Below are 16,079 nucleotides of genomic sequence, written 5' to 3'. Positions count from 1 at the left end.
GGTCCGTTGTGTTGGCGGGTGGGCTCTGGCTGAGGGAGGTGGTGAGCTGGTCTGCGGTGATCTTGCTCCAATTCCTGTGAGGTACCTGTTGCGGGTGGTGGTGGGTCGTGGATCTTTTGAAGCTGAAGTGGACGCAGCTTTGGTCGGTCCAGTGGAGTCCGGTGGCGTGGCTGAAGGTGATGTACTTGCTGGAAGAGAAGACGGGATGAAGCGTGTGGCCGGCGTAGTGGGTGGGGGTGTTGACCAGTTGCTTGAGTCCGAGGTTGGCGAGGTTTTCCAGCAGGGCGGGGGTGTTGCGGTCCTTGTTGTTCTCCAGGTGGAGGTTGAGGTCCCCGAGGAGGATGTAGTCAGTGGAGGGGAGGGCGTGCGGGCTGATGAAGTCTGTGATGTCTTCGCTGAATTGTGTGCGTGGTCCCGGGGGTCTGTAGACGAGGGTGCCTCTGAGGGTCGTCTTAGGGTCGGTGTGAATCTGGAAGTGGAGATGTTCGGCTGCGGCGAAGGAGTCGTTGGCGTCGGTCGTGATGCGGATGGTGTTCCTGTGGACGATGGCGATGCCACCTCCGGTCTGGTTGATGCGGTCCCTCCTGATGATCTTGTACCCGTCCGGGATGGCGATGGCGATGTCGGTTGCAGAGGAGGCGTTCATCCAGGTTTCCGTGAGGAAGGCGACGTCCGGTGATGTAGCGTCGAGGAGGTTCCAGAGTTCCACGGCGTGTCTGTGGGCGGAGCGGGTGTTGATCAGGATGCACTTGAGGTGGTTGCTGCTGGTGTTTGTCTTGGCGGGTGCGGGGCAGGTTCGTAGGCAGGTGAACTTGCAGGTGCAGCAGGTGAAGGGTCCGTGGGTGCGTCTCGGGGTGGCTCGGCAGCAGGCGTGGGTCCGTCCGGCATTGAGTGCGTTGAGAGTGGCGGCGTCGTAGGTCAGTCGGGTCGTCTTGCCTCGGCGGGGAGGGCCAGGGGTCCTGGCGCGGGCCAGGCGCAGACGGGCTTACCTTTGGCGCACCTTCGGCGCTCCCGCTGCGCGCGTCCGCTGCGCGGTCGCTCTGGGGGCGTCATAAGTAAGGAGCCGGGAGGGAGGAGCAGCTGGGTGGCGGGAGCGGGGCGGCGAATGGAATCACAGGGGTGCGGGGCCGCAGGGAGGCAGCGGCGGGAAATTCCAAGAAGCAGCGGGCAGCGGGAAATTCCCAGGAGCAGCGGGAAATTCCCAGGAGCAGCGGGCAGCGAGCGAAGGAATCTGCAGGCAGGAGGCGGCAAAGGCAGGCAGGAGCGGCAGCAGTGAGTGGGGCGACCAAGCCCTGTGGAGGGCTGAGCGGTCACCATTAATCACCAAAAACGGACACAAACAGCCCTGAAACAACTAGACCTCGCACCACACCTGTTCCAAGCGACAATTACAAATTAAGACCCCTGCACACCTGCTCGAAACAAAAAAGACCAACCAGATGAAAAAAGAGAGGGGCAAAAATATACGGAAAAACGAAAATTAAAATCCGTACTAATGAAAACATGATGGGAGGGAGGAAAATTTCCTCACAATCTAACCTCCCAGCCACCAGGTCACCAAACCTAAAATGGTGGCTGGGAGGAGGAGCCAGGGGGCTATATAGCCAACGCTACTGAGGCTACTAAAAAAATAGCCCAAAAATGTCTAGAATGTTCTGGGCATAACCCTAACCCCCCCCCCCCCCGCAGCCCTCCCAAAACGCCCGGGGGGGGGGAGGGGGAACCTCCCTGCGATCGGCTGCCCCCCCCCCCCAAGTCCCCCTTGGGAGGGGGGTGGGCTAACTCAGACCAACAAAACTTGAATGTGGAAAAGGCCGCTTTATTAGGAACAGGTGCACATTACAAATATTAAACCTTGGCAAAGCCTTCCAAAACTAATCCTCGCTAAATAAATAAATAAACCTAAAACCCCGCCCCCACCCCTAACATTTCATGGCCCTCCCCCACCCATACAATACAACAATACAAACATTCCAACAACATTATAAAACATTACATAATCATATAATATAACGTCATCATTATAAAACATGTCGTCATCATTAATGCGTCATCATATAAAACATTCCGTCATCAACAACCCCAATAACATTATGAATACCAGGCCCACCATAAACCAATCACCTGCCTGACCCTTCACCCCTGTCAAACCCCCCAAAAACGTCTAAACGGTCAACCAATGACCAACTCATCGTTTCCTGACAATAAACAAACCTGACCATTAATCACCAAAATCGGACACAAACAGCCCTGAAACTACTAGACCCCGCCACCCAGGAAGGTGGGGGGGAAGGAAAACTACCCCCCACCTTTCTGCCCCCCAATAGGAAAAAGAACAAAACCTGCAAAATCACCGTTGCATCGTCAAAGACCTTGCCAAAACTTCTCGTAACTCCAACAAGTACAAATCCATACCTACTCTAGACAGGTGGACCCCATCATCCCTGAAGAACTCTACCGAACTCTACCGACTCAAAACGAATCTCTCTATGAGAAACTCTCCCAAAACCAAGCTGACGGCAAATTCTAGAAACCTCAGCATTCACCTTCTTCCTGGCTCGGTCAACCGCTCTAATCACTAATATGTCCGGGCAGCAACCCCCAACCACACCATTATTAAGGCATGTAAGCAGTTCCCTCCAGAGCATCCCACCTTTACCCTTCCAAACAATGTTAAACATTCTGACATTGAAACCCAATGACTCTCCAAAATAACTTTGCGCCGCTTGAACCCGGGCCCATTTCACGAACGAGTGCCCCACAATCCAAACCGTCACCGCTTGAGATCGGGGCCCAGCAACTGAACCTGAAAAAGAAAAAACAGTAAGTCTCATGCAAAGGAAGATGACGCATGCGCCTCTGCCGCATCACCTCTCATGTATCGCTGAAAACACCTTGATGACCATCGTCCCAACCTCATGATGTCCCCCTGTGACCAACCTCTATTAAACGCTTCAGTCGCAGCGCCAATCCTAAAAGAGTGTGTACCGTAAAGCTTCCCATCCAGGCCAATGCGCTGTAAAGCCTTACGCAGGACCATGCGAAATTGGTAAGCTGTAACAGGAGATTTATTAATATGCTGAAATACAAGATCATCATCACCACCCCCCGATAAGGAATGCCAACGACGAGCCAACAACAAAGGGCATGTAACTCTAGGTGAATTCGCTTCCAACCACACTCCTTTACCAAAGTTCTTTTGATCAGTTTTTGAGCTAGCCAGCCACACATGGACACCCTCTTCCGAGCAAAAAACATCTCGCCAACAAATCCCTCTTTTGGATCTATAACCCAACAGCTCAGATACCCGAAAAGCACCAAAAAACATAAAAGCCATTAACATGGAAAAGAGGCAGGCCTCAAAGTCATCTGAACAAACAAATGGCAAAATAGCTAATAACCGAGCCAGGGTCTGCCAAGATAATGGGGCCCTCAATCTTCTAGTGCTCCCCTGTTCCCTGGCCCAACCCTCAAGCATTCTTCTACCCATCTCACCAGCAGAGGGGGAATAACCCCAAAACAATTTACCCATAAATGAAACACCCGCCAGCTTTCCTGAAATAGTCACTCTAGATAAGCCTTTGTCCATGAACATAACAACATCCTCAGAACGGCGCCAAACCTCCTCACGCCTAGAAGCTCCAGATTCCAAAAACTCCTTCCAGGCCAAAGAATAGGTAGAACGTGTAGACACAGATAAAGAACCTACCACCAGTTGTAAGACCCGACGTTGCCTACGTGCCACAACTGTATCGGCATCGGGGTCGGTGATGAATCCGCCTCCCTGGCCAGTCCACGGAATCTCTCCCACTGTGAACGAGACAAAGCATCCGCTATGTCTTTGTCCACACCAGGGATGTGCAAAGCGCGAAAGTTAATGTCATGTTTCAAGCAGCCCAGCACAAAGACTCTCATAAGTTTCAATACCTGTTCATCTCTGGCAGACTGCCGATTCACAATCTCTACCACAGCCATGTTGTCGACGCGGAAAAGAACTTTCTTGTGTGCCAACTCCTCCCCCCAAAGAGACAAGGCAACCAGCAAAGGAAAAAGCTCCAAGAAAGTAATGCTCCGACCACCATTCAACCAATCCTCAGGCCATCGTTCCGCACACCATTTTCCATTCCAGTATAAGCCAAAGCCCTCACTGCCAGCAGCGTCAGAAAACAGCTGCACATCCCAATGAAAATCAACATCTCACCAAAGGCACACCATTAAAGGAAGTGAGAAAAAATTCCCACATTCGCAAATCTTCTCTAACAGCCGCTGACAGACGTACACGGTGGTGAGGCAAATGCCGTCCTGACAGAGCCCTGCCTAATCTGCAACAAAAAGTCCTTCCTGCTCTCACCACCCTGCACGCAAAATTGAGGTGTCCCAATAGCACTTGAATTTCCTTCACAAACACCTTCCGTTTGTGTAACATAACACTCAACAAATCCAACATCTTCATTTTTTTATCATCAGGCAAGCGAGCTTGCATTGCCTCTGAATCGATTTCTATCCCCAGAAAAGACAAGATTGTGGCAGGGCCCATTGTTTTCTCAGGCGCCAAAGGCACCCCCCAATGTCTCCATGAGCCCTTGGAAAGTGTCCAAAGCTGTCTGGCATTCCGCGGAGCCCGGAGACCCAACAAAGAAGAAATCATCTAGATAGTGCGTTACCAGTGCATGACCAGACTGGTGCGTACAATGCCACTGTAAAAAGGTACTGAAACATTCAAAAAGGGCACATGATATGGAGCAACCCATCGGCAATGCTTTGTCCACGTACCATTTCCCTTGAAAATGGATACCCAGAAGACTCCAATCGTCTGGATGAACAGGAAGCAGCCGGAAAGCAGACTTAATGTCACATTTAGCCATCACAGCAGCTGCGCCCGCGGTCACAACAAGTGACATGGCCACGTCAACTGATGAATATGAAACTGAAGAAGCATCCGCATCAATAAAATCATTTACAGATGACCCCCTCTGGCCATGATAAATGCTGAATAAGTCTGAATTGCCCCGCCTCTTTTTTGGGGACCACACCAATAGGTGAAATAATGAGGTCACGGATCGGCCAATCATGAAAAGGGCCAGCCATCCTTCCTTCAAGCACATCTTTATTCAATTTTTCTTGCACCACAGCACTATGCTCATATGCTGACTTCAAGTTGTCAGCCCAACGTCTCTGCCTTGGTCCCATATCACCTAAATGAAAACCAAATTGAAAACCCTCCAGCAATCTTTGTTTAACCACTACATCCTCAAATCCCTGAAGGGCCAGCTGTAATTGCTCCCACTTAACTGGCGTATGAGCCTTTGGGCCCAGTACCCTGTGCACCTCTACCTCCCTACTCCCTTTGAACTGCTGGGAACTGGAACCTCCTGCCTGTGATTGATTCCCCTGTTGGTCACCCGCTGAGTTGTGACCCCAACATCTAAGCAAGGGGTGACGTCTACCACAACTGGAGCATTCATGCCTATACTTGCAATATTCTCTATTACATGAGCCCTTGTTAAATTCCCAGCATGTGCCACTTCCTGACTGTGTATTGGACGCACTTCCCACCCCACCACGGGTGGGTTTGCCCTGAAAGGGCCGGTTAATCAAGGGTAGGCCACTGGCTGTAAAAATTGTCTTACCCCCTGATGCAGCCCCCATTGTATGCTGCCATAAATCCGTATCCAACTCGCCCCATTTAGCCTCTGGATCCCAAGCCATCCTAGCCCTAAATTCCTCATCATATTGGGCCCAAGCATAACCCGCTCCAGTTATTTGCGCCTTGCGAATGACATCCATGTATTTAAAAATAGATACGCTGCGCTCTGGAAACTTTTCACATTATACACTTGCATATATAAGAAATGCTGCCGTCCAATTCTCAATAGTTAACGGGACTCTTGGTCGCTTGGCAAGCTCATATTCCTCTTCCTTGGAACCCTCCTGAGATCGAACTTCACGATGGAGGAGTTTCAATATTTCGACATACTCACCCTTCCAAATGCGCTCCTTTGTAGCCAACATTAAGTGAGCACCCAAAGGTTTCGTAACACCCATGTAGGGCAACTTCTTAATTTTCAATTCCTTGCTGTCAAGAGGCTCTTTAACGCCTCCAGCAGCCTCAGTATTTGTACTACTTTCAATTTTGCCTGCAGATTCAACAACTGAATCCGTGCCCACAGCAATATCTTTCACATACTTCCCTTTTGATAACCGTCCTTCAACAACCCCAGCAAGACCAACCACTGCTGTCCCCACAGACACCATCGAAGGTTTGGCCTGTGTAACTGGCTTCTCACCTGGCAACAGAGAAGTGGCTCGCCCAGAGTCCGCCCGTGTTGTTGAAGTCTCAAGCGTAGGCCGCCCGCGAGGAGCCCTAAATGGCGGGCCGCGCTCTCGTCTCTCCTGAACTGGCCTTGATACTCTCTGGGTCTGAAAAACACTACGAGACACATTAGAGGGCTCCCCCTCCATCCACCTCACGAAGTTCACCTTCTTCAGGCGTATCGACATCATAATCCAACACCACGTCCTCCAAATCAGGAGGGAAAGAAACACTTTGGGTCTTACCCAACCCTTTATCAACAATATGACTCTGAAACTGATTAGAGGAAGATCCTCCTGGTGGGGGAGCAGACTGTACCCGCCTGTACCTCCCCGTGCGTTGACTCTGTAGCTCCATAGCCGATAGTAAGGTAGACCACCTAGACCTGCTATTCGGCGGGGCCAGCGAGATCGCGCCAGACCTGCATGTGCTGACCGCGACGGGCTCCCTCGGTGGAACAGAAAGGGCCGCGCTAGGCGCTCTCCTCACTTCACCTCGGCGATGTTGGGCTGGACCACACCCTACCGAGTCTGGACCGGCACACTGAACCCCCTCCTGCAAAGAAAAAGTTTGGACTAGTGTGCTGGGTTCCCTGCTCAAAACACCTGACCCAAGCTCTGGCCCTTGCAAAACCACAGGACCAACTGGCCTCCCCTGCAACCTATCCAGTGATAAACCTCCACCAAAATGTGTCAAAGATACCTCCCTCACCGGAGAAGCACCTACCACGTCCTCTTCATCACTCCAATCCAAATTAGTATCGGAAACCGCCACAGGACCACCTGCACGCAACAACCCTTCCGACCTTGCCTGATCCTCATCCAGCCTACGTGCCCCACTATGATCCTCGTGCGAGACCGGCCCCTTTCACTCACCTGACCTGCTCGGCGCTTCTTCGGTGAGGAGCATGCTGCAACCGCCGCAGCCACCCCAGCAGAGGCCTGGCGCTGAGGGCGCGCCGGTCCCTCTCCAACAACCAAATCCATTCTGCCGGCCTCAGAGAGCAGGCGCAACGCTTCTAATACACGGTAATCCTCCATAATACACGGAAAGAACACTAGCCTAAAATACTAAACTAGAAAAATTTCCTCACAATCTAACCTCCCAGCCACCAGGTCACCAAACCCAAAATGGTGGCTGGGAGGAGCCAGGGGGCTATATAGCCAACGCTACTGAGGCTACTAAAAAATAGCCCAAAAATGTCTAGAATGTTCTGGGCATAACCCTAACAACCCCCCCCCCCCCCCCGCAGCCCTCCCAAAACGCCCGGGGGGGGACCTCCCTGCGATCGGCTGCCCCCCCCCCCATGCCCCCCATGCGGTTCCTACCGCGTTAAGCACCTCTAAGCATACCGCCGTTAAAACACCGCTCTGCTCTGCACTGAGGATCAGGTGCCAAGTGCCTCTGCTGCTGGTGGGGTGGGGGTCGGGGGGGGGGAGTTCAGTCCCCGTCACCTGCCTCCTGTCTCGATAGTTGCGGCGTTTGCGGTTACGGGCTCGAGCTCAGCTGCTCAGCTGCTCAGCTGCTCGATGGCGACTTCCACAGCGTGTGTGCCTGCCTGCCTGCTCACAGCCGCTCTCAACTCTGTGCTCTGCGCTCAACTCTGTGTTCCTCCTCTCTGCAAACGTGTGTCAAAGAAGAAATTGGCAGTATCTTCTAAATCATCAGGATGATTCTGCATGTTCTCAACCAGTTGAGTTCACCCCTTTGAAAGGAAAGTGTGGGGTCTGGATTTTGTTAGGCAGGAGACGAAGAAACCCGAGGTTCAGTAGAGAGTGGGAACCCTGCTTCCCCCTCCCCTTTTCAAGCCTCAAGCTGATATCTGGAAGAACATCTTCTCACTCTCTTCCGACCACAGACATGTTCTGTGAAGTAACCCCAAGTATGCAGCATCCAGCCTCTCGTGGAGAAACTCGCAATTGGGGCAAGAAGGAAGGTTAGGATTTTGTAATATGTGGAGAGGGCATTATGGAGTCGCACCTGTGTTTTCAGATAAATCAAGTATGACATTGTCCTGGGAGACGAAATCAAAGCTATTCTTCTGAATCAAAATACAGTGAATTGGATTGGAATAAATATGTTTGGTAGATGCCCATAAGAATGCCCTTTTCTGCTTGGTACAAAAAGAAGTGGCCTGCGGGTGTCAGTGGCTACCCGGTTTTTCAGAAAGGAGTGTGGGTATTCATAGTAGAAAACAATGTGCGGTTACTGTTGCACAACATCAACTGAGAATTTAAAATTGAGAAATACCCTTCAATTTCCACAGTTAATGTTGGCACCGTTCTTTTCAAAAATAGTTTTAAAAAATGGCCTGTGGAGTGTGGAGTCAATCAAGCAATAAGAATTTAATTTCCAAGAGTACAGTACAAAAGGTAGTGAGAAGTGAAATAAGTGCAGCAATGCAATGAAGAGGTGCAACAGTAATTATGTGTTTAATATATATTTTTAAAAAAATACATTCATATAAAAGAGTTACAGTTGCATACAAATGTATTCATTAAAATAATTTTAACAATCATTACTTTAAATTGATGTTACGTTCCAAAAGCAGAATAGGCCGGGTCTTCCTCAGGACAAAGTATGTTGTTGTGAGCGACCAATTGGTCTCCTTTTAGGTGATGAAATTAAGCATCTAAAGTGGACCAAAATATTTTTTCGAGGTTTCAAACCAAGAAGTCATCTCTGGTGAAAGTAGCTAAAAGGTCAATGACTGACCAGTAGTCAACTATCTGCTCACAGGGGCTTTACTGATGCCGCATAAACAGAATACACCTTGAGTACAATATAGCATTTGGTTGGTCTTAGAAAACCAGCTTAAAGTACAATTATTATGTTTGGTCACCTGTCTCACAAGTTCCTACTTTTGAATACAGGTTGTTCCACAGTGCAGATTAAAAAAGCACAATAAGAGTAAAAATTAAATTGAGGCCGCCTGCATCCTAGTGGCACGAAAAACTTGGGAACAGCTTCCCTTCATATTTTGTTTTAAATGACACACCTGCTGAACCATGGTCACTTCCCCCCTCAACCTCACACAGCTTCAGGTGTACCCGAAAACACCCTACCCACACCCACTATGCTCATATAGTCACCTTGCCCTACACAACCGTAGCCTTGTCCTGCACACACTGCCATGTACTGCATACTGTCGGCCACAAACGGGACACATTTAACAGTGCTTAGTTGCACTCTTTATATACTTGGCTATGGGCTAAGCACCCTCAGTGATGCCCCATATTCTCCAGGCTCCACACACTGCAGGCCCTTAGCTATCCCTTGCCTACTCTGAACTATGTATTGCACACATTCAACCTTCTGCACACTTTAAACCCTGCGTTGCACAAACTACTCCACGCGTGCCACACTTGGCTGTGCTCTGCATACCCTCAATCATATATTGTCAGCCCTCGGCAATGTCTAGCATATCCTAAGTCTCACAGTGCCCATCCCCAGACATGTCCTGCATACCCTTAGCTCCTCTGTACTCCCTCAACCATCATCTGCAGGGTCTCTCAGCAGAACCTGGACACTAAGGAGAAGACCATAAATCACACTCTGCAAAACTTCAGCCAAGCTCTGATCACTCGTCACACTATGCACATCCTCACCCACGTTCTTGCCACCAGGGTCGACTGGAAACCACAATCAGTCCTGGCAGAAATGTTCAAACTTACCCATGCTACAGGAGGCTGCGGCATGGTTGGGTCATAGTAGCCCATTCTGCTCAGAAAGAATCCCTACTTGCCTGCATCGTACCAGGGAAATGCTAGAGAGCCGAATGGCCAGCCCAGCACTGCTGGGAACCCCCCAGTCATGCTCTGTACACAATCATGTGTGCTCTGCAAAACCTTGGCTGTAGGATGACCTCCTTAGCCCAACATCATTAAGGACACTGTTTCCAGTCATGAGCTGTTATGTGACACGTTGTGGGTGTTGTTAGTTTGGTTTGAGTCCATTAGGAACCTTAGGCTAATACACCTGATAGTTATTTTCAGGTGAAAACTTCAGGACTGGAAAAAATGTGCATAAAGACATGAAGCGAGGTGGTCACCCTATTTAGCCAAGCGCATCTGCACCTCAGGGTCAGAAGACTAGAACATGTCTGTACTTGAGATGAGCTCTGCAGAGATATTAAGTCTGAAGAAACCACAAGTCTTTGGCGAAAGTTATCAGAGATCCCACTGGAATAAAAGAAGGGGCTTACGGGCTTCTTGACACTATGCACCTCTGACCCTGCACACACAAATGACCGCAGTAAAGCTGCGGGGATTGCTAAGCAGTACAGAGCCACAGGTGCACTGACACGCCTCGGACTCTGCAGTACTGTATCCCACCTCTGTCAATACTGAGCAATGAGAGATGTAGAAAGCCTGTTCGGTTATCTGCAGTAGCAGTCTGATCTGTAATTAAGCAGCCTTGGGCTTCAGGAATACTAATACCTACCAAAGCAGAAATAGATTTATTTACAAAGGTCTATGAGAGCAGAAGAATGAACATCGCAAATATAAGGCCACATAATCACAGGCAATATAACAGGGTGATTCTTTACCTCTGTTACAAAGCTTGTTAAATGTGGGACAGCCTCTGTCTGCCAGGTTTGGGGAAAGTTTAGATAACAACCCATGTGCAGCGAAGCTCCACTGCTCTGGGGGCTGTAGAAAGTGAAGGGTTGACACGGATGGTCCTACATGGGTCACGGATGGTTCCACGTGGGTCATGTAACTCGAGCCAAATCATATCTTTCCAGCCTGTCCAGTTGACTATGACCTCTACCTCACTAATCACTTCTTGGAGGGACAAACACAATATGGCTAATAATAGTAACTGCTGACAACATGAGGACTGTGAGAGGGGGCGTCCTACTTAACTGTCAACCTCCTAGTCACTCTTCATGGTGTACTAACCGGTGACCCTTGGAAATAATGATTTGCTTTAAGACAGGTTTCTCCAATGTCGGTCCTGGAGGGCCGATCCATGCCAGATGTGTAAGATAACTACATTTATCTAAATTGGAATATGCTAAAACAAAAACAAAAATCTGGCATTGATCCAGCCTTCAAGGACCGACTCTGAAGAACCCGGCTTTAAAAGGAGAGGGCCAAACGTTTTCTTGCACTGCACCCAGTTTCTCGTAACAGTTTATGTCAATGTTGCTTCTCAACAGGCAATCTTGTGGAAAGGGTGGGGGTTTTAGTACAAAGAGCAGTTGCCTACATGAAATGGTATAAAATAACAAACACGGGGCTACCTCGTTTATCAAAGAGAGTATGAGTGTACGTAGCAGAAAACACTGTTTTGTCATTATAGCTTAATACTGAACTGCAAATTCCTTAATTGATAATTTCCTGTAATTCCCACAGTTAATACTGGTAGCGTTCTTTTAAAAACAATATTTCAAAAGTGACCTGTGGTTCAATCAATCCATTCAAATGTAATTTCCAGGAGTACAATACAAAGGTAGTGCGAAGTGAAAGAGGTGCAGCAATGCAGTGAACAGGTGCAACAGTGGTTAGGAATCTAATAAAAAGTGAAACAATAAAACACATTCATATAAAGGAGTTATCGCTGCATGCAAATGTATTCATTCGAGTATTTTTAACAATCAGGACCTTAAAGTACTGACGTTTTAATTCCAAAGTAGAATTGGCAAAGTCCCCCTCATGATAGACTGCAATGTGGGGAATGACCGATTTGTTTACTTTGTGGGTATGAAATTAATGATCCAGTTTAGATCAAACTATTTTTTTCAAGGCGTCAAGCCGAAATAATCACTTGTGAAACAGAAGGGAAAGGGTCTGTGACTCTTAAATGTTCCACAGTAGCAAGATTAAAATCGCACAAAGGTAAGATCAAAAATGAAAGTAAGAGACCCGTATCCTAATGGATTGAAAAAGCTGCTCAAAGCCTCATTCATATTTTTTTTGACTCATTGCCCTGCACATGCTGAACCAGTCACTCTGCATCCCTTAGCTCACACAGCCCACCGACGTGAGCTAAAGAAGGTGGTGTAAAGGAGAGGGCGTTTCCAGAAATAACCTTTCTAATGGGGTAGCTTGGAAGTGGCATACCCCACCCTAGCCCATCAGAAGTGGGATTACTAAGTGAAAGACAATAAAATAGGATGAAAAAGGGAGTAATCGAAGTTAGAAATTAAAGAATGATTTTCCATGTCAGATCAGTGGTCCTGACACACAATTAGGTTGGAGTCGTCCTCTTAGGCAGCAGAAGGAAGCAATGCTTGGAACGAATTAAAAAAAGAAAACAGGATGCAGAATTCAGAGAGATTTCTTAATAATTAAGCACAAAAAAACAACATATCCAGTTAGAATTTTTTTTTACAAAAATCTGTGCTTTACCATAGACATAAGCTTTCAAATGTGTAGTGTACAGAAACAGAAGCCTTACAGACAGAAGAGATGTTTCCACAATGTAAATGTCCATATCTGATGGTTCTCATATTTCCTTTCAGGACTGGCTGCATTCGATCGGCACCTACATCCCAGAATATACGGGCAGGTGGAGGAGGAATTTGGAGAATTTTAGGCTTTTCAATAAGGAGAACCTCTTTCTCTAGTCTCTAAGAAGGATCGCAAAGCTGTCTCAAGTGGATCGCCCACACCAGGAGAGTGACAATCACGACTGTTGGGAATAATGTTCTCAAAGTGTCTTGGACCACAGATTAGGAATCTCCTGCTCACATTAGAGACGGGAGTGTTGAGGGCTGTGCACGCTCACTCATGCTGTCCTAACCACTGCCAGGCTCAAAGACCATGCAACAGCCTAAAGTGATGATCAAGCCACTTGTGCTACCCTAATGCATGAAAAGGATCTGTTATTTTCTCATTGCTCAACCTGTGTACTGCGGTTTAATTCCCTGGGCGGGGTGAGATACAGTGGGAGGGTGTAATTGGATAAGGAGGAGATGGCATCTCCTCGGATCAACGGGTATTCATCCGTAAAATGACAGATGATCAAGAACAGATTAATCGCCCTAGGAGGCCAATATATGCCATATGTCCTGCTCGTGCCAAATGAAACCTTTTTCAGAATATTTTGCTACTCAGCTTGGCTACATCCTTTAAGATGCACCATACACAAATGATGTCCGCCAGTTCTAGCATTACCTTTATTAAGAATTTTGTAACCATTTTTGTGGAATTTATAGACAATGGATATTATAAACAAAATATTTTCCAAATCATTGGTGGAGGACTTTGTTTACGGAGGAATATCTGCTGCCACCAGCGCTACTGCCAAATCTTTAGATAAGCAATAGTGCAGCAGAAACCGGCCGTACTCCATTATAAATGAATTCACAATTGTCCTTGGAGGCACAGCACCATTACCTCACCCACAAAAATCACAATTTAAGAAACCGACGAGATTAAACCAGTCCCTGTGAAAATCATGCTGAAATGAGAGTGGCTGCCTTCTGCCTAAAGCAATGGAACTGACTGTTTTCAGAGGTAGCTATAATACCAAGGCACAAGAGAAAAGGCGTGCCAGAAAGAAAAACTTTTCCCGTCATAATGAAGACAAGTAGTGAAAAAAATGAATACATTTTCCATTAAGAGCCACCAATCACTTTCTTGTGAAGAACTCAATACACTTCTGCTACATCTTGAAGAAACATCTGAAAGAAGCCCTCTGAAAATAAAAACAAGCCGAAACAAACATTTTTGTAGGTCTGGAAAACTGTCTTTTTGAGTAACATGATTAAAGAGGCAATGTCTCTCCTGTCTCTACAGACTTTCTCACTTCCTTTGAATATGTTATTTGTCTCTCTTTGATGTTTAAGAAACAAAATACATATGCTCTTAAAGGTACATTGTATTAGTAATTAAAATGTCCTTATATAGAAACTGCTTATCTGTCAGAAAGACACAAGGTAATTGAACAGTTCTCAAAGTGACATTTAAATCAGATTCTAGGCTTCACTTGCAGTAAACAAACCCTATTTCCACCATGGAGGTAAGCTCCACTTACAGACAATGGGAGCCCTCCTATCGTAGGCCCAAGCACCCATGTATAGTAAATGTATATCCCTCCACAACATCATGACTTCAAACTCTAGTTACCGTGGGTGGAGTGTCCACATTCAATTATGGGAGTCAAAGGCCTTCCTGTTTGTATTGTTGCTGGGATTACATCTGTAGCAAATACAACTGCCCTTACAGTGAAAAAACCCTCCCTCCACATTATTACCACAGGCACTCACGGACTCACTGGTGGTCCCATAGTATCAGAGCACACCTTACATTTACTAGCCTTATCTCTCAACATTTAAAAAGAGCCCATGTTTCCTTTAAAGTTAATGGAAACTCCACTGCTTGATGATGACTACAGGATATTCGTACAGCTCCCCAATCCAGCATGTCCCCAGGGACTGCACACTGTGAATACAGGCTTTTAGCCCTAGAAAGGTAAGCCCAGGCAACTATGGCTAGCTCAATAACATAATGGCTCCCAGAAGTTACCAGTCAATTTACTGGAGAATCCCCATACATGATGACGGCCAGTGACTACTCATACAATGCATGAAGGTTCCTAATTCCAATTTGCACCCTAGCAGTGAATATAGGCAGCCCAATGTATGAGTAATCTCAGGTTACCATTACAGTGTATGGATGCTCACCATACCAAAATGGAACCCAAAGGCTTTTTTGCACAGTGAATGTATACACTCCATTCTACAATGGCGGACACAGGTATCCTTAACTTGAAGGGGCACCCTGATCCATTCTATCATGGTCATCCGGTGCTACTCACAATGAATTGCATTTGTAACGTCTAGTCTTTATTGGGCCAAAGAATACAATAATTGGATGCAGTTAGGCACACTGGTTAGTATAGCGAAAACCCAAGGCTTCACTGGTGTCTGCAGTGTGAAGCAATTTGTCAGTGTCCAAAGATGTATTGGTACTGAGATCCGTAGACAGCAGTTTATATAGAAATGGAGATCCTGCCACAATGTGGCCTCCTAGGAGAAGCAGTTGTATGTATGTATTGGTATTTATATTGCACAAACTTAGTTGAGAAGCAACGATCCACTGAACGTTACGTGAGGGTCAGGAGACAATCTCCAAGATCAGGTACATTAGGTGGGGATTCAACAAATTCATTTTACACACATTTTTGGGCACAGACAGAGTAAGTGATTTGCCTAAAATTAAACAATGTTGAATCTAGCATCAAGGCTGGGATTCGAACCTGGGTCCCAGGGTTCCAAAGACAATAGCTCAAGCCGCTAAGCCGCAAGTCCTCCAACTTTGCAATGGATGATTTGAGACTAAGGGCCATATGTATCAAGAAAATTCGCATTCGCAAAGGCCGGCCTTTGCGAATGCAAATTTGCTAAATGGTATGTATTAAGCAAAATCTGGTGCAAAATAAGGAATCGCAAATTTTGCGATTCCTTAAATGCAATGTATGAAGCAAAAAAAAATTGCAAAATGTCCTTAAGGAATCGCAAATTACCACCAACTTCTAGTTGGTGAAAGTTGCGAATTCCTTGAAAAATGCAAATTTTTGCATTTTTCAAAGTGCCATGTGACGCACATACACGCCCTTAGGGCATGTATGTGCGCCACATGTGCACCCATGCATAGTTCAGGGGTGCAACAGGGTGTCCTTTGGACACCCCTGCACGCTTGAAATTATTCTCAATTTGCGATTAGCAAATTGCGAATCGCAAATTGAGAATAACTTTCCATTCATTCCGATGGGCCTCCTGGCCCATAGAAATGAATGAGAAAATATTCCTTAA

The 16,079-nt window shown here is 47.1% G+C and overlaps 1 long non-coding RNA gene across 1 annotated transcript in view; it reads left to right on the top strand.

Annotated features, from left to right (window-relative positions):
• Positions 1-14,054, top strand: part of LOC144752523 (uncharacterized) — a 33,132-nt gene extending 19,078 nt beyond the window's left edge. Inside the window, exon 2 of the long non-coding RNA XR_013594122.1 lies at positions 12,783-14,054. This is a non-coding gene — a long non-coding RNA (uncharacterized LOC144752523). The remainder of the gene's footprint in view (positions 1-12,782) is intronic.
• Positions 14,055-16,079: the final 2,025 nt, after the last annotated feature.

Source organism: Lissotriton helveticus, chromosome 1_1 (assembly GCF_964261635.1).
Source record: "Lissotriton helveticus chromosome 1_1, aLisHel1.1, whole genome shotgun sequence".
NCBI classification, from domain to species: Eukaryota; Metazoa; Chordata; class Amphibia; order Caudata; family Salamandridae; genus Lissotriton; species Lissotriton helveticus.
This window is presented reverse-complemented; position numbering and strand designations above follow the sequence as displayed.